Here is a 22,493-nt window from a genome sequence, read left to right on the forward strand (position 1 = left end):
GTCAAAGAACTGTGGAATTAATTCCTACCACAGAATCAAATTTTGAAGCATGTTTTTTATCTGAAAAAGATTTGTCTTCGATACCCATGTTGGTTGAAGTGCCCAATGATCTTTGGGCGAAGAGCAAATATGATGTGGGGTTGTTTATTGTTGAAACTAGATTAGAAGTAGATAAATATGAAGGACAAAGCAGTTTGAACTTGGTTTGAGAGAAGGAATTAATTTTATTCCAAAATCCGAATTCATGCATAACTCGTCAAATAGATAGTGATGTGTCGTTCGTGAGCGATTCGTTCGATATGAACAAATTTTTTATATGACTCGGGAGTAACGAGTTGTCTCAGTGAGTGATTCGTTCATTTTCATGCAGTACCCTTCCTCACCACATGGCAGGCGGCAGCTTCATAAGCTCAGTCAGCAGGACAGGAAACAGTATTGATTCGTTCATGACTCAACTCCTCAACTGACGGGTCCTCGCACAGGAAACAGTATTGATTAGTTTACGACTCAACTCCTTGGGTCTTCGTTCATTTGTCACGTTTTAAATTCTACGTTTCATTTGACAGGCTGAAGAGCAGTAGGCACAACAGTTCGTTCACAAACCGGATCATTAATCTCATAGACTATTCTACCATCAACAACTTGGAAACCACAATCGACTCTCTAGATGCAGAAAAAGCATTTAATGGAGTGAACTGGAAATTTTTATTCGCAGCATAAAACAAATTCGGGTTTGGGTCACACTTCATCAACTGGATAAGGATATTATATAGCTCCCCAAATGCAAGTGTCAGGACAAATGATCAAACTTCTCCAAGCTTCAGTCTGCAGAGAGGTACAAGACAGGGTTGCTCACTTTCTCCCTCACTTTTTGCTATTTTCATCAAACCTTTAGCAGCTGCTATCAGACAAGATAGAAATATTAAAGGCATCCAACCCCAAAATATTGAGCATAAAATAAGTCTTTATGCTGATGATGTATTATTTTTCCTTCAGAACTCAGAGACGTCTCTCACTCACACGATCACACTCATAAATAAATTCTCGGCACTTTCTGACTACTCTATCAACTAGTCTAAGACCACAGTTCTGCCCATTAACTGTAGGGTCCAGAATATACCTGCGATCACTTTACAGTCAGGAAATATTAGATATTTAGGCATAAACATTTCCTCCAGGCTCTCAGAGCTAACAAAGCTAAATTATGTGCAATTATTAAAGAGAGTAGAGGACGATCTCTCTCGTTGGAAGTCCTTACCTATATCACTTATGGGGAGAGTTACAACCATTAAAATGATGATACTACCAAAAGTTAACTATTTGTTCTCAATGATCCCCATAAAACCATCTGCTACTTGGTTTAAGTCACTAGATTCATGCATCTCCAAATTTCTGTGGAAAAACAAACCACCACGTATTAGTTTAAAAACCCTACAGAAGACCAAGGACAGTGGTGGATTAGATTTACCTCATTTTCAGCACTATTCCTTAGCCAATAGGTTAGAATATATATCAAAATGGTTTAAACCTTGTTTGTTGTCACAGTTCCCAGAGACGTTGTAATCGTTGAGGATTCTATATTCACCCCCTCATTAGAGGCACGTGTTGCAGATTGATGACACTGAATCTTCTTCTCTGTTCATTGCTGGCATCATTCCCAGCATCGTAAGTGTTCGTGGCCTTGTTAGCCTCTTCTTCTGGATCTTGATATCGAGCATCCTTTTGTATTTCTGGTTTGTAAGTCCTCTCTCTTCGTTCACCGGAGTCTTCGTCTCTTTGTCCTTGAGTTTGGTGATTTTTTCTTCTTTTGATGCCTTGACACAGTGTGACAGGTGATACCACGTGGGAGATCCTTTAACTTGGACTGCTGTCCCTGTGCTGCGAAATGGCTGTGCTGCTCAAATGGTCTCTCCTTCATCATATACACAGTTATTTATACATCACCTTCCACCATGAAACGTTGTCCCTTTTTGTTTCTCTCTTTGTTCTTAAAATGCTGTTATGCATGTCTAAACCAATCCATTAAACTAGATCATTTTGGCAGTAAAGCGATCTACAATGTGCTTGGTCGCAAAGCTGCTGATCTGTGGTAAACAGCTCTTCAGAAAGGCATTCTTCAATTGATTTCACTAATTTTATGTAATAATTTTGTGATTTCCTAAAAAACTACACTTCTTCTCCCATCTGTCTGAGTATTTAATATTGTCTGGGTCCCGTTAAAACATGTATTTTTCCCATCTAATTCCTTGTTTGCTTTAAAACAAGTATTCCCCATTTTCTATCCCTTCAGTAGCCAACCAGTTTGTATGGAGTACACTGGAGCAACTTGACTGATCAGTAAAACACTGCTTTTGTTGTCACCGCAAGGCTTCCCCCGTCGGTTGTTTCACTGAGACACTACTGAGTAACTACAACTCAACACAGTTTATACACATAACATTCATATACATACTAACAAACAAACAAACAATAATTTATCGCAATTTTCTCATCTCTGTTTGAACGTACACCCAGGTAAATATTCCTGTAGTCTTCTCATACCGACTATGGACCCATTCATTGTTTAACTTCACTGTTTTGCAAATCCTAATTGAATATTACACATTGACATTGAACTTTACTGGATAAGCAGGTCTTCATTGCATTCAGCAGCCTATATGTGAGCATTTATGTGTAAGCTGTTCTTCTTTGCATTTATCAGCAGCAAGCAATTCTTCACTGCACATGCATATGTAAATAGTAAAACAATTCCAATGTGTTAGCGAAACCTTCTATATCACAGTGGTTTCTAAGGTCTATTTTAAGTTCTTTGCCATCAGTGAGATGACATTGTTTACAAAGTGTGTCAAATTATCACTGAAGATCTTTTCAGGAATTTCAAATCTAGAAATGAGTTATTTAACGCGTGATTTTGCTATTGAGAGTGCATCTGCTTGTGCACATGGAAATATTTCAGACCATTTGGGAAAAACCTCTGTTGTCACTGAGCAGAATCGTTTCCCTTAACATTAATTTAGTTCAATGAAATCTACAAAATAATGAAATAATGAAATCCAAACAAATATGTTGAAAAAGATACACTGGCTTAGGGAATTATCTTCGTTTTGGTCTTAGATTGCCCTGTGGAATGTATTTCGCACATATTTGACCTGCTAGACAAAACTTTATTCATTTATTTATTCTAAAAAATTTTTTTTAATAATTAGTAAAACCATATGCTGTAAAAACCTGGTTCATTATTGCTTCCATCCCTCCTGTTGAGACATGACATGGTCCGTGGCTCAATACTGCAGCATATTTAAACAAATTCTTTGGCAGTATGGTTTTCCTTCCGGTCATTCATACGAGTCTATTGTAGATGGCAATTGAATAACATCTAATAATGCTAAAATATTTGTAGTTTATACATTTAGCTGTGGATGTCAACATACCTGTTTTTCCAATGCTGTGTTAACACATGTACAGTTGAGAAGGCATACTGACTGTCAGTGTAAACGTTAACAACCTATTTGTTATTTAATTTACAAGCTTCAGTTAAAGCTACCAATTCGACTGCTTGAACAGAGTAATTTTTTGGTAGTGGTTGTTTTAAGAAAACTTCAGTTTCTGTTACTACTGCAAATCCTGTAGCATTTGTGCCATCAGGGTTTTTTTCCTTGATCTGTTGAATAAATATAGTTATTTCTGCATTTTCATAACGTATATCAGTTAAGTCTGGCCTGGGTAAAACACTGATGGTTATTTCTGACATGAGAAATGACATGAGAGATGTCTGGTAAAGATATTTTGTTAAGTAACCATATCACAGCCACTGCATGAGGTACCTTAAGTGTTAATGGGTGAAATAACACCATTATTGTTGATGCCTGCACTGCCAATGGCTTCTGGCCATTGATTCAAAAGTACGATCTCGTCCCTTTTTCCCCCTTTCAGTGGACACTGGCCCCTAATTACCGCAATACAGCAGGGGGTCTTTCATTAGGAGTACTGGACTCCCCCGTGCACGGTTTCAGCTCCGACCCTGGAAAGTGGAAAAAACGTTGAGATCTGGTTTGAGGACCCAATTGTTGAGAAAAGTCTCTCAATGAGACTCAGAGTTGCTGGAGTCAGTTAATGCAAAGGTTTAATCTTGCAGCAAGTTCAAGAATGTGTGTGTGTATGGGTGTATGTGTGCGAACGTGTGTGAGTTTGTGAGAGTTTAAAGAACCTGTTATCCACAGGCAGGTCTTAACTAGTATGGCACGGGTCCAGCCTGTCTCATCTTTTTTGGAAGGTCCAGCGCTCGGCCGTAACCCTTCTGTCTGTTTGGACTCTCACATACATTCGGTTAATCATAGAAAAACGAGAACAAAACTTTTTAGCCCCTTAAATTCATAAAACAGACATGGTGCAGTTATTTCCAATCTAGAAAATAAGAGTAATCACCACTATTTCTATAAATTCTGGATATTCTAACAATCTGAATATTTTTTAAATGTTCGATGAAGCCCTTTGCTGTTCTGTTTAGAGACTCAGCTGATCATAAACCAAGTTTTGCACTTGAACCAAGCTTCTAAACTCTTCACCTTTTTCATTTCTCAGTTAGTATTCACTTTAAAACTAATATTTGTTTGGATTTCATTATTTCATTATTGTGTAGATTTCATTGAACTAAATTAATGTTAAGGGAAATGATTCTGCTCAGTGACAACAGAGGTTTTTACCAAATGGTCTGAAATATTTCCACGTGCACAAGCAGATGCACATTGTGCCAGGAAGGGCCCTCGGACGTGAACCAGTGGACAGTTATCGCTTCTCGGCCTTTTGGCTAAGATCAAGTGTAGTATCTGTTCTTATCAGTTTAATGTCTGATATGTCCTCTATGTGAGGACTACATATTAAATGGATTTTTATCAATAGGAGTTGAAAAAGGAGCTTGCTCCGTTCACTCCAAGCATTGACCCGGTACTGCAGTGCCGCTGGGAACGGTGCGCTCTCCTCTGCTCTTGTGAAAAAGCAAACAGCGGTGCAGGATGGAAGTTTCAGGGAGCCCAAGATGAAACTTTCTTTTAATCTGCTGAGAAGAGAGAGTGAATGCGAAGCAGACTTTAACACGGCTCTGGGAGCGAGCCGAGTGCGGGCTAACCGGGAGAATTGCTTGAAAGAAACGCGACACCGAATGAGCGGTCAGAACAAAGCCTCAATACGGTGTTCCCGTGTTGTTTGTGGCTGCCTTGTCTTTTGCACAGAGTAAAAGACAAGGCAGCCATCGAATAGGGCCCGATTGTTCCTACTTGGTCAGCCGAGGAGCAAGGGGGGGGATCAAGCGTCTCAACCAAGCAAAGCTCACCATGGGGAAGGTGGCTATGCCAACTAGCCTGATGCCCTGCTCCCGCAGTGATGGATAATCGTACTCTGGTTTCTCTTCATAATGTACAAGTCTTTCGCCTTTTACTAAAGACTTCCGTGGAGAGCAGCACTAATGAATTGTTTCTATTTTTGGCAGGCTTTACCTTTGCGGGTGAAGCCCTTTCTGTCTGTGCAAAAGAAATCTTGTTACTGTGCAGAGTGAGTTCTCTGAGTAGAGTCGCCTTACTTGTTGCGACTGTGCCGAGGTTCGAAGCTGGAGTGCAAAGTTGTTGCTTGAATGGTGCTCGCTGGAGCGTGCGGTAGTGTAAAGTTATACCATTTAAAAGGGTTGAAGAGTGCTCAGTGCAGCGGGTGGGTGGAGGTGCAAAGTGACACTATGGCCATAAAAAGAACACCGCTACAAGTGTGCATTGTGCCAGGAAGGGCCCTCGGACGTGAACCAGTGGACAGGTATCGCTTATCGGCCTTTTGGCTAAGATCAAGTGTAGTATCTGTACTTATCAGTTTAATATGTGATATGTCTATGCAAGGACTACATATTAAATGGATTTTTATCAATAGGAGTTGAAAAAGGAGCTTGCTCCGTTCACTCCAAGCATCAACCCGGTACTGCAGTGCCGCTGGGAACGGTGCGCTCTCCACTGCTCTTGTGAAAAAGCAAACAGCGGTGCAGGATGGAAGTTTCTTTTAGTCTGCTGAGAAAAGAGAGTGAATGCCAAGTAGACTTTAACACGGCTCTGGGAGCGAGCCGAGGGCGGGCTAACCAGGAGAATTGCTTGAATGAAACGCGACACCGAATGAGCGGTCAGAACAAAGCCTCAATACGGTGTTCCTGTGGTGTTTTTATAAAATGCGGTGAAAAAAAAGGTGTGAATGCCCCATAGAAAACTAAAAGGTGGAGCGGAAGTGTTTGGCTGAGAGAAGGTGTGAATGTCGGACTATATTTGGTGAAAAGCAGGTGAAGCAAGGTCTGAATGCCCAACCTTACATCATCAAAAGCGAGATCAGAGGTTTTTGGCTGCAAGAAGGCCATAGTTTGCCAAAAGCGGGTAAGGTGCGAATGACCGACTAAATATCAACAAAAGTGGGGGCGGAGGTCTTCGGATGCAAGTGGGTGTGAATATCCCACCATACAAGTATGGTGGAGAGGAAGCTGTGAATGGCCGACCATAGTTTGCAAAAAGCGGGTGAGAAAAGGTGCGAATGTCCAACCATACATGATCAAAACAGGGAGCGGAGGTGTTTGGCTAAGACAAGGTGTGAATGTCCACCCATAATTAATGAAAAGCGGACAACAAGTAAGTTCGAATGCCCAACCATACATCATCAAAAGCAGGAGTGGATGTGTTCGGCTACAAGAAGGTTTGAATGTCCGAGCATAGTTTGTAAAAAGCGGTTAAGAAAAGGTGCGAATGCCCGACAAAGTATGATCAAAAGAGGGAGTGGAGGTTTTCGGCTACAAGAAGGTTTGAATGTCCGACCATAGTTTGTAAAAAGTGGGTAAGAAAAGGTGCGAATGCCCGAACATACACCATCAAAAGAGGGAGCGGAGGTGTTACGCTGAAAGACGGTGTGAATGTCCGACCATAGTTGGTAAAAAGCGGGCAAGAAAAGGTTCGAATATCCAACCAAACATAATCAAAAGTGGGAGCAGAGCTGTTCGACTGCAAGTAGGTGTGAATGTCCACCCATAATTCCTGAAAAATGGGTAAGAAAAGGTGCGAATGCCCAACCATACATCATCAAAAGAAGAAGTGGATGTGTTCTGCTACAAGAAGGTTTGAATGTCCGACCATAGTTTGTAAAAAGCGGGTAAGAAAAAGTTCGAATGCCCGAAAATACACCATCAAAAGAGGGAGCGGAGGTGTTCCGCTGTAAGATGCTGCGAAATTCCGACCATAGTTGGTAAAAAGCGGGTAAGAAAAGGTTAAAAAACCCGACTGTACACAATCAATAGCGGGAGCGGAGTTGTTCGGCTACAAGAAGGTGTGAAAGTCCGACCATGGTTTGTAAAACGCGGGTAAGACAAGGTGCGAATGCCCGACAATGTATGATCAAAAGAGGGAGCGGAGTTGTTCGGCTGCAAGGTCTGAATTTCCAACCATAATTTGTAAGCACCGTTGAAGAAAAGGCTCGAAAGCCCGACTATACACCATCAAAAGCGGGAGCGGAGGTGTTCAGCTGCAAGAAGGTCTGAATGTCCACCAATAATTACTGAAAAATGGGTAAGAAAAGGTGTGAATGCCCAACTATACATCATCACAAGCAGAAGTGGATGTGTTCGGCCACAAGAAGGTTTGAATGTCCGACCATAGTTTGTAAAAGGCGGGTAAGAAAAGGTTCGAATGCCCGAACATACACCATCAAAAGAGGGAGCGGAGGTGTTTCGCTGCAAGAAGGTGTGAATGTCCGAGCATAGTTTGTAAAAAGTGGGTAAGAAAAGGTTCGAATGCCAGAACATACACCATCAAAAGAAGGAGCGGAGGTGTTCCGCTGTAAGAAGGTGTGAATGTCCACCCATAATTCCTCAAAAATGGGTAAAAAAAAGGTGCGAATGCCCAACCATACATCATCAAAAGCAGGACTGGATGTGTTCGGCTACAAGAAGGTTTGAATGTCCGAGCATAGTTTGTAAAAAGCGGGTAAGAAAAGGTTCGAATGCCCGAACATACACCATCAAAAGAGGGAGAGGAGGTGTTCCGCCATAAGAAGGTGTGAATGTCCGACCGTAGTTGGTAAAAAGCGGGTAAGAAAAGGTTAAAATACCCGACTGTACACAATCAATAGCGGGAAGGGATGTGTTCGGCTGCAAGAAGGTCTCAATGTCCATCAATAATTGCTAGAAAACATGAAAGAAAATTTTCGAATATCAAACCGCACATGATCATATGCGGGAGAGGAGGTGTTCAGCTGCAAGATGGTGTGAATGTCCACCCATAATTCCTGAAAAATGGGTAAAAAAAGGTGCGAATGCCCAACCATACAACATCAAAAGCAGGTGTGAATGTCAGATCATAATTTGCAAAAACCTGATGAGAAATGGTGAGAATGCCCGACTATACACCATCAAATGCGGGAGCAGAGGTGTTCGGCTGTGAGTAGGTGTGAATGTCCGACCATACTTGCTGAAAAATATGACAAAGCAGTTTTCACTTGGTTTGAGTGAAGGAATTCATTTTATATCAAAATCCGAAATTGTGTAGAACTCGTGGAAATAAGTTTATTCTCGGATTCCTAAAGGTTTAGTGATGTTCTTTGGTATACTGCAAAGTAATACTTCCTATTTTGTTGAAACCGATTCAGACATGGATAAATATGAAGGACAAAGCAGTTTTAACTTGGTTTGAGTGAAGGAATTCATTTTATATCAAAATCCGAAATTGTGTAGAACTGGTGAAAAGAAGCTTATTCTCGGATTCCTAAAGGTTTAGTGATGTTCTTTGGTATACTGCAAAGTAATACTTTCTATTTTGTTGAAACCGATTCAGACATGGATAAATATGAAGGACAAAGCAGTTTTAACTTGGTTTGAGTGAAGGAATTCATTTTATATCAAAATCCGAAATTGTGTAGAACTGGTGAAAAGAAGCTTATTCTCGGATTCCTAAAGGTTTAGTGTTGTTCTTTGGTATACTGCAAAGTAATACTTTCTTTTTTGTTGAAACCTATTCAGACATGGATAAATATGAAGGACAAAGCAGTTTTAACTTGGTTTGAGTGAAGGAATTCATTTTATATCAAAATCCGGAATTGTGTAGAACTCGTGAAAAGAAGCTTATTCTCGGATTCCTGAAAAAAAAATAGTGTTGTTCTTTCCTATCCTGCAAAGTACTACGTTCTTTTTTGTTTAAAGCTATTTAGACATGGGTAAATATGAAGGACAAAGCAGTTTTAACTTGGTTTGAGTGAAGGAATTCATTTTATATCAAAATCCGAAATTGTGTAGAACTGGTGACAAGAAGCTTATTCTTGGATTCGTAAAGGTTTAGTGTTGTTCTTTGGTATACTGCAAAGTAATACATTCTTTTTTGTTGAAACCGATTCAGACATGGATAAATATGAAGGACAAAGCAGTTTTAACTTGGTTTGAGTGAAGGAATTCATTTTATATCAAAATCCGAAATTGTGTAGAACTGGTGAAAAGAAGCTTATTCTCGGATTCCTAAAGGTTTATTGTTGTTCTTTGGTATACTGCAAAGTAATACTTTCTTTTTTGTTCAAACCTATTCAGACATGGATAAATATTAAGGACAAAGCAGTTTTAACTTGGTTTGAGTGAAGGAATTCATTTTATATCAAAATCCGGAATTGTGTAGAACTCGTGAAAAGAAGCTTATTCTCGGATTCCTGAAAAAAAAATAGTGTTGTTCTTTCCTATCCTGCAAAGTACTACGTTCTTTTTTGTTTAAAGCTATTTAGACATGGGTAAATATGAAGGACAAAGCAGTTTTAACTTGGTTTGAGTGAAGGAATTCATTTTATATGAAAATCCGGAATTGTGTAGAACTGGTGACAAGAAGCTTATTCTCGGATTCCTAAAGGTTTAGTGTTGTTCTTTGGTATACTGCAAAGTAATACATTCTTTTTTGTTGAAACCGATTCAGACATGGATAAATATGAAGGACAACGCAGTTTTAACTTGGTTTGAGTGAAGGAATTCATTTTATATCAAAATCCGAAATTGTGTAGAACTGGTGAAAAGAAGCTTATTCTCGGATTACTAAAGGTTTAGTGTTGTTCTTTGGTATACTGCAAAGTAATACTTTCTTTTTTGTTCAAACCTATTCAGACATGGATAAATATTAAGGACAAAGCAGTTTTAACTTGGTTTGAGTGAAGGAATTCATTTTATATCAAAATCCAGAGTTGTGCATTATGGCAGCAGAATTGTAGTCTGAACACCTTTTATGCCAAACAGATTTGCCTTGCCAAGGGAAGTTTTATAAATGTTTATTGTTTATGTTTAAAATATATAAACTAGTAGAATAAATAATTCATCCGCCTGGTCCCTCCCACCCCGGAGAGGGCAGCCAGAGACTGGCTGCAATAGGCATCCCCGCAACCTGGGACCCAACACAGGGCAAGAGGGCCTTATGTCCACCAGGCTCAGGGCCTACAGTCACCATATTCCGGGAGCTACTGTACCCACAGAAGGAACTGCTTTGTCCTTCATATTTATCCATGTCTAAATAGCTTTAAACAAAAAAAGAACGTTGTACTTTGCAGGATAGGAAAGAACAACTCTAAACCTTTTCAGGAATCCGAGAATAAGCTTCTTTTCACGAGTTCTACACAATTCCGGATTTTGATATAAAATTAATTCCTTCACTAAAACCAAGTTAAAACTGCTTTGTCCTTGATATTTATCCATGTCTGAATCGGTTTCAACAAAATAGAAAGTATTACTTTGCAGTATACCAAAGAACAACACTAAACCTTTAGGAATCCGAGAATAAACTTATTTCCACGAGTTCTACACAATTTCGGATTTTGATATAAAATGAATTCCTTCACTCAAACCAAGTGAAAACTGCTTTGTCATATTTTTCAACAAGTATGGTCGGACATTCACACCTACTCACAGCCGAACACCTCCGCTCCCGCATTTGATGGTGTATAGTCGGGCATTCTCACCATTTCTCATCAGGTTTTTGCAAATTATGATCTGACATTCACACCTGCTTTTGATGTTGTATGGTTGGGCATTCGCACCTTTTTTTACCCATTTTTCAGGAATTATGGGTGGACATTCACACCTTCTTGCAGCTGAACACCTCCTCTCCCGCATATGATCATGTGCGGTTTGATATTCGAAAATTTTCTTTCATGTTTTTTAGCAATTATTGATGGACATTGAGACCTTCTTGCAGCTGAACACCTCTGCTCCCGCTTTTGATGGTGTATAGTCGGGCTTCCGAGCCTTTTCTTCCCCGGTTTTTACAAATTATGGTTGGACATTCAGACCTTCTTGCAGCCGAAAACCTCCACTCCCTCTTTTGATCATACATTGTCGGGCATTCGCACCTTTTCTTAACCGCTTTTTACCAACTACGGTCGGACATTCACACCTTCTTATAGCGGAACACCTCCGCTCCCTCTTTTGATGGTGTATGTTCGGGCATTCGAACCTTTTCTTACACGCTTTTTACAAACTATGCTCGGACATTAAAACCTTCTTGTAGCCGAACACATCAAGTCCTGCTTTTGATGATGTTTGGTTGGGCATTCGCACCTTTTTTTTTACCCATTTTTGAGGAATCATGGGTGGACATTCACACCTTCTTGCAGCTAAACACCTCCGCTCCCACTTATGATCATGTGCGGTTTGATATTCGAAAATTTTCTTTCATGTTTTCTAGCAATTATTGATGGACATTCAGACCTTCTTGCAGCTGAACCCCTCTGCTCCCGCTTTTGATGGTGTATAGTCGGGCTTTCGAGCCTTTTCTTCCCCGGTTTTTACAAATTATGGTTGGACATTCAGACCTTCTTTTAAGCCGAAAACCTCCGCTCCCAATTTTGATCATACATTGTCGGGCATTCGCACCTTTTCTTACCCGCTATTTACAAAACATGGTCGGACTTTCACACCTTCTTGTAGCCGAACACATTCGCTCCCGCTATTGATTGTGTACAGTCGGGTATTTTAACCTTTTCTTACCCACTTTTTACCAACTACGGTCGGACATTCACACCTTCTTTTGGCGGAACACCCCCGCTCCCTCTTTTGATGGTGTATGTTTGGGCATTCGAACCTTTTCTTACCCGCTTTTTACAAACTATGGTCGGACATTCAAACCTTCTTGTAGCCGAACACATCCAGTCCTGCTTTGTATGATGTATGGTCGGACTTTCACATCTTTTAGTAGCCAAACAACTCAGCTCCCGGTATTGATTGTGTACAGTCGGGTATTTTAACCTTTTCTTACCCGCTTTTTACCAATTATGGTCGGACATTCACACCTTCTTACAGCGGAACACCTCCGCTCCCTGTTTTGATCATTTCTGGTCTGGCAATACTACCTTTTCTTACCCGTTTTTGAGTAATTATGGCTGGACATTCACAGCTTCTTGCAGCCGAACAACTCTTCTCCGCTTTTGATGATGAATGGTCCGGCATTCTTACCTTTTCTAACACATTTTTCGGCAATTATTGTCGGTCATTCACACCTTTCTCATCAGCTTTTTGCAAATTATGATCTGACATTCACACCTACTTGCAGCCGAACACCTCGGCTTCCGCTTTTGATGGTGTATATTTTGGCATTTGAACCTTTTCTTACCCGCTTTTTACAAACCATGGTCGGACTTTCACACCTTGTTTTAGCCGAAAAACTCCGCTCCCGCTATTGATTGTGTAAAGTCGGGTATTTTAACCTTTTCTTACCCACTTTTTACCAACTATGGTCGGACATTCACACCTTCTTACAGCGGAACACCTCCGCTCCCTCTTTTAATGGTGTATGTTCTGGCATTCGAACCTTTTCTTACCCACTTTTTACAAACTATGCTCGGACATTCACACCTTCTTGCAGCGAAACACCTCCGCTTCCTCTTTTGATTGTGTATGTTCGGGCATTCAAACCTTTTCTTACCCGCCTTTACAAACTATGGTTGGACATTCAAACCTTCTTGTGGCCGAACACATCCACTTCTGCTTTTGATGATGTATAGTTGGGCATTCACACCTTTTCTTACCCATTTTTCAGTAATTATTGGTGGACATTCAGACCTTCTTGCAGCTGAACACCTCTGCTCCCGCTTTTGATGGTGTAATAGTCGGGCTTTCGAGGCTTTTCTTCAACGGTGTTTACAAATTATGGTTGGAAATTCAGACCTTGCAGCCGAACACCTCCGCTCCCTCTTTTGATCATACATTGTCGGGCATTCGCACCTTGTCTTACCCGCGTTTTACAAACCATGGTCGGACATTCACAGCTTCCTCTCCACCATACTTGTATGGTGAGATATTCACACCCACTTGCATCCGAAGACCTCCGCCCCCACTTTTGTTGATATTTAGTCGGTCATTCACACCTTACCCGTTTTCTTGCAGCCAAACACCTCTGATCTCGCTTTTGATGATGTAAGATTGGGCATTCAGACCTTGCTTTTCCTGCTTTTCACCAACTATAGACGGACATTCACACCTTCTTGCAGCCGAACACTTCCTCTCCACCTTTTAGGTTTCTATCACACCTTTTTTTTCACCGCATTTTATAGATTATGGTTGGAAATTCTCAACCACTCATCCGAAGACCTCTCCTCCCGCTTTTGTTAATATATTTGAACTTTAGTCAGACATTCACACCTACTTGCAGCCGAACACCACCTCTCTAGCTTTTGATGATGTATGGTCCGGCATTCTTACCGTTTCTAACACATTTTTCAGCAATTATGGTAGGACATTCACACCTTCTTGCAGCTGAACACCTCCTCTCCAACTTATGATCATGTGCGGATTGATTTTCGAAAATTTTCTTTCATGTTTTCTAGCAATTAATGATGGACATTTAGACCTTCTTGCAGCTGAACATCTCCGCTCCCGCTTTTGATCATACATTGTCAGGCATTCGCACCTTGTCTTACCCGCTTTTTACAAACTTTAGTCAAACATTCACACCTTTTTGCAGTCGAACACAGTTTTTTGCAGCCGAATTTGGGCATTCGAACCTTTTCATACCCACTTTTTACCAACTATGGTCGGACATTCAAACCTTCTTGTAGCCGAACACATCCACTCCTGCTTTTGATGATGTATGGTTGGGCATTCAAACCTACTTGTGGCCCGCTTTTCATTAATTATGGGTGGACATTCACACCTCGTCGCAGCCAAACACCTCCGCTCCCTGTTTTGATCATGTATGGTTGGACATTCGAACCTTTTCTCACCCCCTTTTTGCAAACTATGGTCGGCCATTCACAGCTTCCTCTCCACCATACTTGTATGGTGGGATATTCACACCCACTTGCATCCGAAGACCTCCGCCCCCACTTTTGTTGATATTTAGTCGGTCATTCGCACCTTACCCGCTTTTGGCAAACTATGGCCTTCTTGCAGTCAAAAACCTCTGATCTCGCTTTTGATGATGTAAGGTTGGGCATTCAGACCTTGCTTCACCTGCTTTTCACCAAATATAGTCGGACATTCACACCTTCTTGCAGCCGAACACTTCCGCTCCACCTTTTAGTTTTCTATGGGGCATTCACACCTTTTTTTTCACCGCATTTTATAAAAACACCACAGGAACACCGTATTGAGGCTTTGTTCTGAACGCTCATTCGGTGTCGCGTTTCTTTCAAGCAATTCTCCTGGTTAGCCCGCACTCGGCTCGCTCCCAGAGCCGTGTTAAAGTCTGCTTCGCATTCACTCTCTTTTCTCAGCAGACTAAAAGAAAGTTTCATCTTGGGCTCCCTGAAACTTCCATCCTGTACCACTGTTTGCTTTTTCACAAGAGCAGAGGAGAGCGCACCGTTCCCAGCGGCACTGCAGTACCGGGTCGATGCTTGGAGTGAACGGAGCAAGCTCCTTTTTCAACTCCTATTGATACAAATCCATTTAATATGTAGTCCTTGCATAGACATATCACATATTAAACTGATAAGTACAGATACTACACTTGATCTTAGCCAAAAGGCCGATAAGCGATATCTGTCCACTGGTTCACGTCCGAGGGCCCTTCCTGGCACAAATATTTGGAAATATTGTGGAAATATTTCAGACCATTTGGTAAAAACCTCTGTTGTCACTGAGCAGAATCGTTTCCCTTAACATTAATCTAGTTCAATGAAATCTACACAATAATGAAATAATGAAATCCAAACAAATATGTTGAAAAAGATACACTGGCTTAGGGAATTATCTTCGTTTTGGTCTTAGATTGCCCTGTGGAATGTATTTTGCACATATTTGACCTGCTAGACAAAACTTTATTCATTTATTTATTCTAAAAAAAAAATTTCAATAATTAGTAAAACCATATGCTGTAAAAACCTTGTTCATTATTGCTTCCATCCCTCCTGTTGAGACATGACATGGTCTCTGGCTCAATACTGCAGCATATTTAAACAAATTCTTTGGCAGTATGGTTTTCCTTCCGGTCATTCATACGAGTCTATTGTAGATGGCAATTGAATAACATCTAATAATGCTAAAATATTTGTAGTTTATACATTTAGCTGTGGATGTCAACATACCTGTTTTTCCAATGCTGTGTTAACACATGTACAGTTGAGAAGGCATACTGACTGTCAGTGTAAACGTTAACAACCTTTTTGTTATTTAATTTACAAGCTTCAGTTAAAGCTACCAATTCGACTGCTTGAACAGAGTTATTTTTTGGTAGTGGTTGTTTTAAGAAAACTTCAGTTTCTGTTACTACTGCAAATCCTGTAGCATTTGTGCCATCAGGGTTTTTTGCTTGACCTGTTGAATAAATATAGTTATTTCTGCATTTTCATAACGTATATCAGTTAAGTCTGGCCTGGGTAAAACACTGATGGTTATTTCTGACATGCAATCATGAGGCTTTCCATCTGTGGGGTAGGTAGCAGTGTGGATGGATTAAGTGTAGCACATCTCTCGACAACAAGGTGTGGCTGTGAAAGAAGAACTGTTATGTAGGAGAGATGTCTGGTAAAGATATTTTGTTAAGTAACCATATCACAGCCACTGCATGAGGTACCTTAAGTGTTAATGGGTGAAATAACACCATTATTGTTGATGCCTGCACTGCCAATGGCTTCTGGCCATTGATTCAAAAGTACGATCTCGTCCCTTTTTCCCCCTTTCAGTGGACACTGGCCCCTAATTACCGCAATTCAGCAGGGGGTCTTTCATTAGGAGTACTGGACTCCCCCGTGCACGGTTTCAGCTCCGACCCTGGAAAGCGGAAAAAACGTTGAGATCTGGTTTGAGGACCCAATTGTTGAGAAAAGTCTCTCAATGAGACTCAGAGTTGCTGGAGTCAGTTAATGCAAAGGTTTAATCTTGCAGCAAGTTCAAGAATGTGTGTGTGTATGGGTGTATGTGTGCGAACGTGTGTGAGTTTGTGAGAGTTTAAAGAATCTGTTATCCACAGGCAGGTCTTAACTAGTATGGCACGGGTCCAGCCTGTCTCATCTTTTTTGGAAGGTCCAGCGCTCGGCCGTAACCCTTCTGTCTGTTTGGACTCTCACATACATTCGGTTAATCATAGAAAAACGAGAACAAAACTTTTTAGCCCCTTAAATTCATAAAACAGACATGGTGCAGTTATTTCCATTCTAGAAAATAAGAGTAATCACCACCATTTCTATAAATTCTGGATATTCTAACAATCTGAATCTTTTTTAAATGTTCGATGAAGCCCTTTGCTGTTCTGTTTAGAGACTCAGCTGATCATAAACCAAGTTTTGCTCTTGAACCAAGCTTCTAAACTCTTCACCTTTTTCATTTCTCAGTTAGTATTCACTTTAAAACTGATTAAAAGAAAAATCAAATGAATGCCTATCAACAAATGTGGGATCTAAACTCTAGTGCTTCCTCTAAAATAATTTCCTTTCTCAATTCAGAAATGTGTGTGTGTAAGTCACAACACCCGTGACACCAAAACGGCTTTCTTTTCTCTCTTTTCTCTACACTCTGCACTGTGAGCACACACAACAAATCAGAAAGGCTTTTTTCTCTCTTTTCTACATTATGGACTGTGGGGACACAAAACCGCTCTCTCTTTTTTTTTTTTTTTGATTGTGTGCCAGGGCGTTGTCTCACGTATTAGATTATGCTTAAGATACGAATGGGTTTATCAGTCACATCAGAATCCATACATACTGATCCTCCCGTAATAAAATGGTCGGATCTTATCAAACACACTTTGTTTCTTGTGACAAGTCAGCGAAACAGCGTATACACGTCAAGACACTGAATCAAGTTTGCCACAAGAACTCATAAGTTTGGCAGTATTGCTCTGCCGTCAGCAATCATACACCCATTTTATTTTCATGAGACATGTGCAGGCACCTGTTCATCTACTGTTCTATCACTATGAATTAGTTTATCTATTATCAATAAGGATACTTCTACAACTACTATCAAAGTATGTTCGGACTTCTTATGTTGTCAGTTGCTATATATGAATAAGTGGGTTGCTACTGAAAAGCATTAAGCATGTCACACAGCCCAAACATATAACATTTCAGGACACACCACACAGTTAACAACCACAGTGAAGCGTGTCAAAGCCCAAACATGTAACATTCAACAGGACACTTACACAACACATTCAAATCAAACAGTCAGACAACATACAAGAACCTATACCCCAGCCGGCATTGCTCCCTGCCTATTTTCCTACAACTCACTATGTGTGCGCACACCTTTATTCACAAACTCTTCAACTTATACTCTTTTACAGAAGCTGCTACAGCTCGATTGGCCAAATACCCTTAGATCCTATTTCGGTGAATTTGACATCTGCCTTGCATGTAACAGATTAGCGGTTTAGCAGTTTTAATTTAGTTTGAGTGAAGGAATTCATTTTATAGCAAAATCCGAAATCGTGAAGAACTCATGGAAGTAAGCTTATTCTCGGATTCCTGAATCTTTAGATTTGCTCTTTCTTTTACTGCAAAGTACAACGTTGAGCAGCACTAATGAGTTGTTTCTATTTTTGGCAGGCTTTACCTTTGCGGATGAAGCCCTTTCTGTCTGTGCAAAAGAAATCTTGTTACTGTGCAGAGTGACTTCTCTGAGTAGAGTCGCCTTACTTGTTGCGACTGTGCCGATGTTCGAAGCTGGAGTGCAAAGTTGTTGCTTGAATGGTGCTCGCTGGAGCGTGCGATAGTGTAAAGTTATACCATTTAAAAGGGCTGAAGAGTGCTCAGTGCAGCGGGTGGGCGGAGGTGCGGAATGCGAAGTAGACTTTAACACGGCTCTGGGAGCGAGCCGAGTGCGGGCTAACCAGGAGAATTGCTTGAAAGAAACGCGACACCGAATGAGCGGTCAGAACAAAGCCTCAATACGGTATTCCTGTGGTGTTTTTATAAAATGCGGTGAAAAAAAAGGTGTGAATGCCCCATAGAAAACTAAAAGGTGGAGCGGAAGTGTTCGGCTGCAAGAAGGTGTGAATGTCTGACTACATTTGGTGAAAAGCAGGTGAAGCAAGGTCTGAATGCCCAACCTTACATCATCAAAAGCGAGATCAGAGGTTTTTGGCCGCAAGAAGGCCATAGTTTGCCAAAAGCGGGTAAGGTGCGAATGACCGACTAAATATCAACAAAAGTGGGGGCGGAGGTCTTCGGATGCAAGTGGGTGTGAATATCCCACCATACAAGTATGGTGGAGAGGAAGCTGTGAATGGCCGACCATAGTTTGCAAAAAGCGGGTAAGAAAAGGTTCGAATGCCCGAACATACACCATCAAAAGAGGGAGCGGAAGTGTTCCGCTGTAAGACGGTGTGAATGTCCGACCATAGTTGGTAAAAAGTGGGTATGAAAAGGTTCGAATGCCCAAATTCGGCTGAAAAAAACTGTGTTCGGCTGCAAAAAGGTGTGAATGTTTGACAAAAAGTTTGTAAAAAGCGGGTAAGACAAGGTGCGAATGCTTGACAATGTATGATCAAAGCGGGAGCGGAGGTGTTCAGCTGCAAGAAGGTCTAAATGTCCATCATTAATTGCTAGAAAACATGAAGGAAAATTTTCGAAAATCAATCCGCACATGATCATAAGTGGGAGAGGAGGTGTTCAGCTGCAAGAAGGTGTGACTGTCCTACCATAATTGCTGAAAAATGTGTTAGAAACGGTAAGAATGCCGGACCATACATCATCAAAAGCTAGAGAGGTGGTGTTCGGCTGCAAGTAGGTGTGAATGTCTGACTAAAGTTCAAATATATTAACAAAAGCGGGAGGAGAGGTCTTCGGATGAGTGGTTGAGAATTTCCAACCATAATCTATAAAATGTGGTGAAAAAAAAGGTGTGATAGAAACCTAAAAGGTGGAGCGGAAGTGTTCGGCTGCAAGAAGGTGTGAATGTCCGTCTATAGTTGGTGAAAAGCAGGAAAAGCAAGGTCTTAATGCCCAATCTTACATCATCAAAAGCGAGATCAGAGGTGTTTGGCTGCAAGAAAACGGGTAAGGTGTGAATGACCGACTAAATATCAACAAAAGTGGGGGCGGAGGTCTTCGGATGCAAGTGGGTGTGAATATCCCACCATACAAGTATGGTGGAGAGGAAGCTGTGAATGGCCGACCATAGTTTGCAAAATGCGGGTGAGAAAAGGTGCGAATGTCCAACCATACATGATCAAAACAGGGAGCGGAGGTGTTTGGCTGCGACAAGGTGTGAATGTCCACCCATAATTAATGAAAAGCGGGCAACAAGTAGGTTCGAATGCCCAACTATACATCAACAAAAGCAGGAGTGGATGTGTTTGGCTACAAGAAGGTTTGAATGTCCGAGCATAGTTGGTAAAAAGTGGGTAAGAAAAGGTTCGAATGCCCGACAATGTATGATCAAAAGAGGGAGTGGAGGTTTTCGGCTACAAGAAGGTTTGAATGTCCGACCATAGTTTGTAAAAAGCGGGTAAGAAAAGGTGCGAATCCCCGAACATACACCATCAAAAGAGGGAGCGGAGGTGTTCCGCTGTAAGATGGTGCCAATGTCCGACCATAGTTGGTAAAAAGCGGGTAAGAAAAGGTTAAAATACCCGACTGTACATAATCAATAGTGGGAGCGGAGTTTTTCGGCTACAAAAAGGTGTGAAAGTCCAACCATGGTTTGTAAAACGCGGGTAAGACAAGGTTCGAATGCCCGACAATGTATGATCAAAAGAGGGAGCGGAGGTGTTCAGCCACAAGAAGGTTTGAATGTCTGACCATAGTTTGTAAAAGGCGGGTAAGAAAAGGTTCGAATGCCCGACAATGTATGATCAAAAGAGGGAGCGGAGGTGTTCGGCTGCAAGGTCTGAATTTCCAACCATAATTTGTAAACACCGTTGAAGAAAAGCCTCGAAAGCCCGACTATACACCATCAAAAGCGGGAGCAGAGGTGTTCAGCTGCAAGAAGGTCTGAATGTCCATCAATAATTACTGGAAAAGGGGTAAGAAAAGGTGTGAATGCCCAACTATACATCATCAAAAGCAGAAGTGGATGTGTTTGGCCACAAGAAGGTTTGAATGTCCGACCATAGTTTGTAAAAGGCGGGTAAGAAAAGGTTCGACTGCCCGAAGATACACAATCAAAAGAGGGAGCGGAGGTGTTTCGCTGCAAGAAGGTGTGAAAGTCCGAGCATAGTTTGTAAAAAGTGGGTAAGAAAAGGTTCGAATGCCAGAACATACACCATCAAAAGAGGGAGCGGAGGTGTTCCGCTGTAAGAAGGTGTGAATGTCCGACCATAGTTGGTAAAAAGCGGGTAAGAAAAGGTTAAAATACCCGACTCTACACAATCAATAGCGGGAGCGAAGTTGTTCGGCTAAAAGAAGGTGTGAAAGTCCGACCATGGTTTGTAAAAAGCGGGTAAGAAAAGGTTCGAATGCCAAAATATACACCATCAAAAGCAGAAGCCGAGGTGTTCGGCTGCAAGTAGGTGTGAATGTCAGATCATAATTTGCAAAAAGCTGATGAGAAAGGTGTGAATGACCGACAATAATTGCTGAAAAATGTGTTAGAAAAGGTAAGAATGCCGGACCATTCATCATCAAATGCGGGAGAAGAGGTGTTCGGCTGTAAGAAGCTGAGAATGTCCAGCCATAATTACTCAAAAACGGGTAAGAAAAGGTAGTATTGCCAGACCATAAATTATCAAAACAGGGAGCGGAGGTGTTCCGCTGTAAGAAGGTGTGAATGTCCGACCATAATTGGTAAAAAGCGGGTAAGAAAAGGTTAAAATACCCGACTCTACACAATCAATAGCGGTAGCGGAGTTGTTTGGCTACTAAAAGGTGTGAAAGTCCGACCATGGTTTGTAAAAAGCGGGTAAGAAAATGTGTGAATGCCGGACAATGTATGATCAAAAGAGGGAACGGAGGTTTTCGGCTGCAAGAAGGTCTGAATGTCCAACCATAATTTGTAAAAACCGGGGAAGAAAAGGCTCGAAAGCCCGACTATACACAATCAAAAGCGGGAGCAGAGGTGTTCAGCTGCAAGAAGGTCTCAATGTCCATCAATAATTGCTAAAAAACATGAAAGAAAATTTTCGAATATCAAACCGCACATGATCATATGCGAGAGAGTAGGTGTTCAGCTGCAAGAAGGTGTGAATGTCCACCCATAATTCCTGAAAAATGGGTAAAAAAAGGTGCGAATGCCCAACCATACATCATCAAAAGCCGGTGTGAATGTCAGATCATAATTTGCAAAAACCTGATGAGAAATGGTGAGAATGCCCGACTATACACCATCAAATGCGGGAGCGGAGGTGTTCGGCTGTGAGTAGGTGTGAATGTCCGACCATACTTGCTGAAAAATATGACAAAGCAGTTTTCACTTGGTTCTAGTGAAGGAATTCATTTTATATCAAAATCCGAAATTGTGTAGAACTCGTGGAAATAAGTTTATTCTCGGATTCCTAAAGGTTTAGTGTTGTTCTTTGGTATACTGCAAAGTAATACTTTCTATTTTGTTGAAACCGATTCAGACATGGATAAATATCAAGGACAAAGCAGTTTTAACTTGGTTTGAGTGAAGGAATTCAATTTTATATCAAAATCCGAAAATATTCTCGGATTCCTGAAAAGGTTTAGAGTTGTTCTTTCCTATCCTGCAAAGTACAACGTTCTTTTTTTGTTTAAAGCTATTTAGACATGGATAAATATGAAGGACAAAGCAGTTCCTTCTGTGGGTACAGTAGCTCCCGGAATATGGTGACTGCGGGCCCTGAGCCTGGTGAACATAAGGCCCTCCTGCCCTGTGTTGGGTCCCAGGTTGCGGGGATGCCTATTGCAGCCAGTCTCTGGCTGCCCTCTCCGGGGTGGGAGGGACCAGGCGGATGAATTAATTATTCTGCTAGTTTATATATTTTAAACATAAACAATAAACATTTATAAAACTTCCCTTGGCAAGGCAAATCTGTTTGGCATAAAAGGTATGCAGACTACAATTCTGCTGCCATAATGCACAACTCTGGATTTTGATATAAAATGAATTCCTTCACTCAAACCAAGTTAAA

General features: G+C 41.2%; 4 non-coding genes across 4 annotated transcripts; 3 read left to right on the plus strand and 1 right to left on the minus strand.

Annotated features, from left to right (window-relative positions):
• Positions 1 to 4,787: 4,787 nt before the first annotated feature.
• Positions 4,788 to 4,978, plus strand: LOC140276063 (U2 spliceosomal RNA). The gene has a single exon (XR_011908752.1). It is a non-coding gene; the product is annotated as a U2 spliceosomal RNA (small nuclear RNA).
• A 411-nt stretch (positions 4,979 to 5,389) lies between these two features.
• On the plus strand, positions 5,390 to 5,503 carry LOC140276407 (U5 spliceosomal RNA). The gene has a single exon (XR_011909004.1). It is a non-coding gene; the product is annotated as a U5 spliceosomal RNA (small nuclear RNA).
• Positions 5,504 to 5,801: 298 nt separating this feature from the next.
• LOC140276121 (U2 spliceosomal RNA) lies at positions 5,802 to 5,989 on the plus strand. The gene has a single exon (XR_011908804.1). It is a non-coding gene; the product is annotated as a U2 spliceosomal RNA (small nuclear RNA).
• An 8,822-nt stretch (positions 5,990 to 14,811) lies between these two features.
• Positions 14,812 to 14,999, minus strand: LOC140276109 (U2 spliceosomal RNA). The gene has a single exon (XR_011908793.1). It is a non-coding gene; the product is annotated as a U2 spliceosomal RNA (small nuclear RNA).
• Positions 15,000 to 22,493: the final 7,494 nt, after the last annotated feature.

Source organism: Leuresthes tenuis, unplaced genomic scaffold, assembly GCF_036924035.1.
Source record: "Leuresthes tenuis unplaced genomic scaffold, fLeuTen1.0.hap1 SCAF_18, whole genome shotgun sequence".
In the NCBI taxonomy this organism is placed as follows: Eukaryota; Metazoa; Chordata; class Actinopteri; order Atheriniformes; family Atherinopsidae; genus Leuresthes; species Leuresthes tenuis.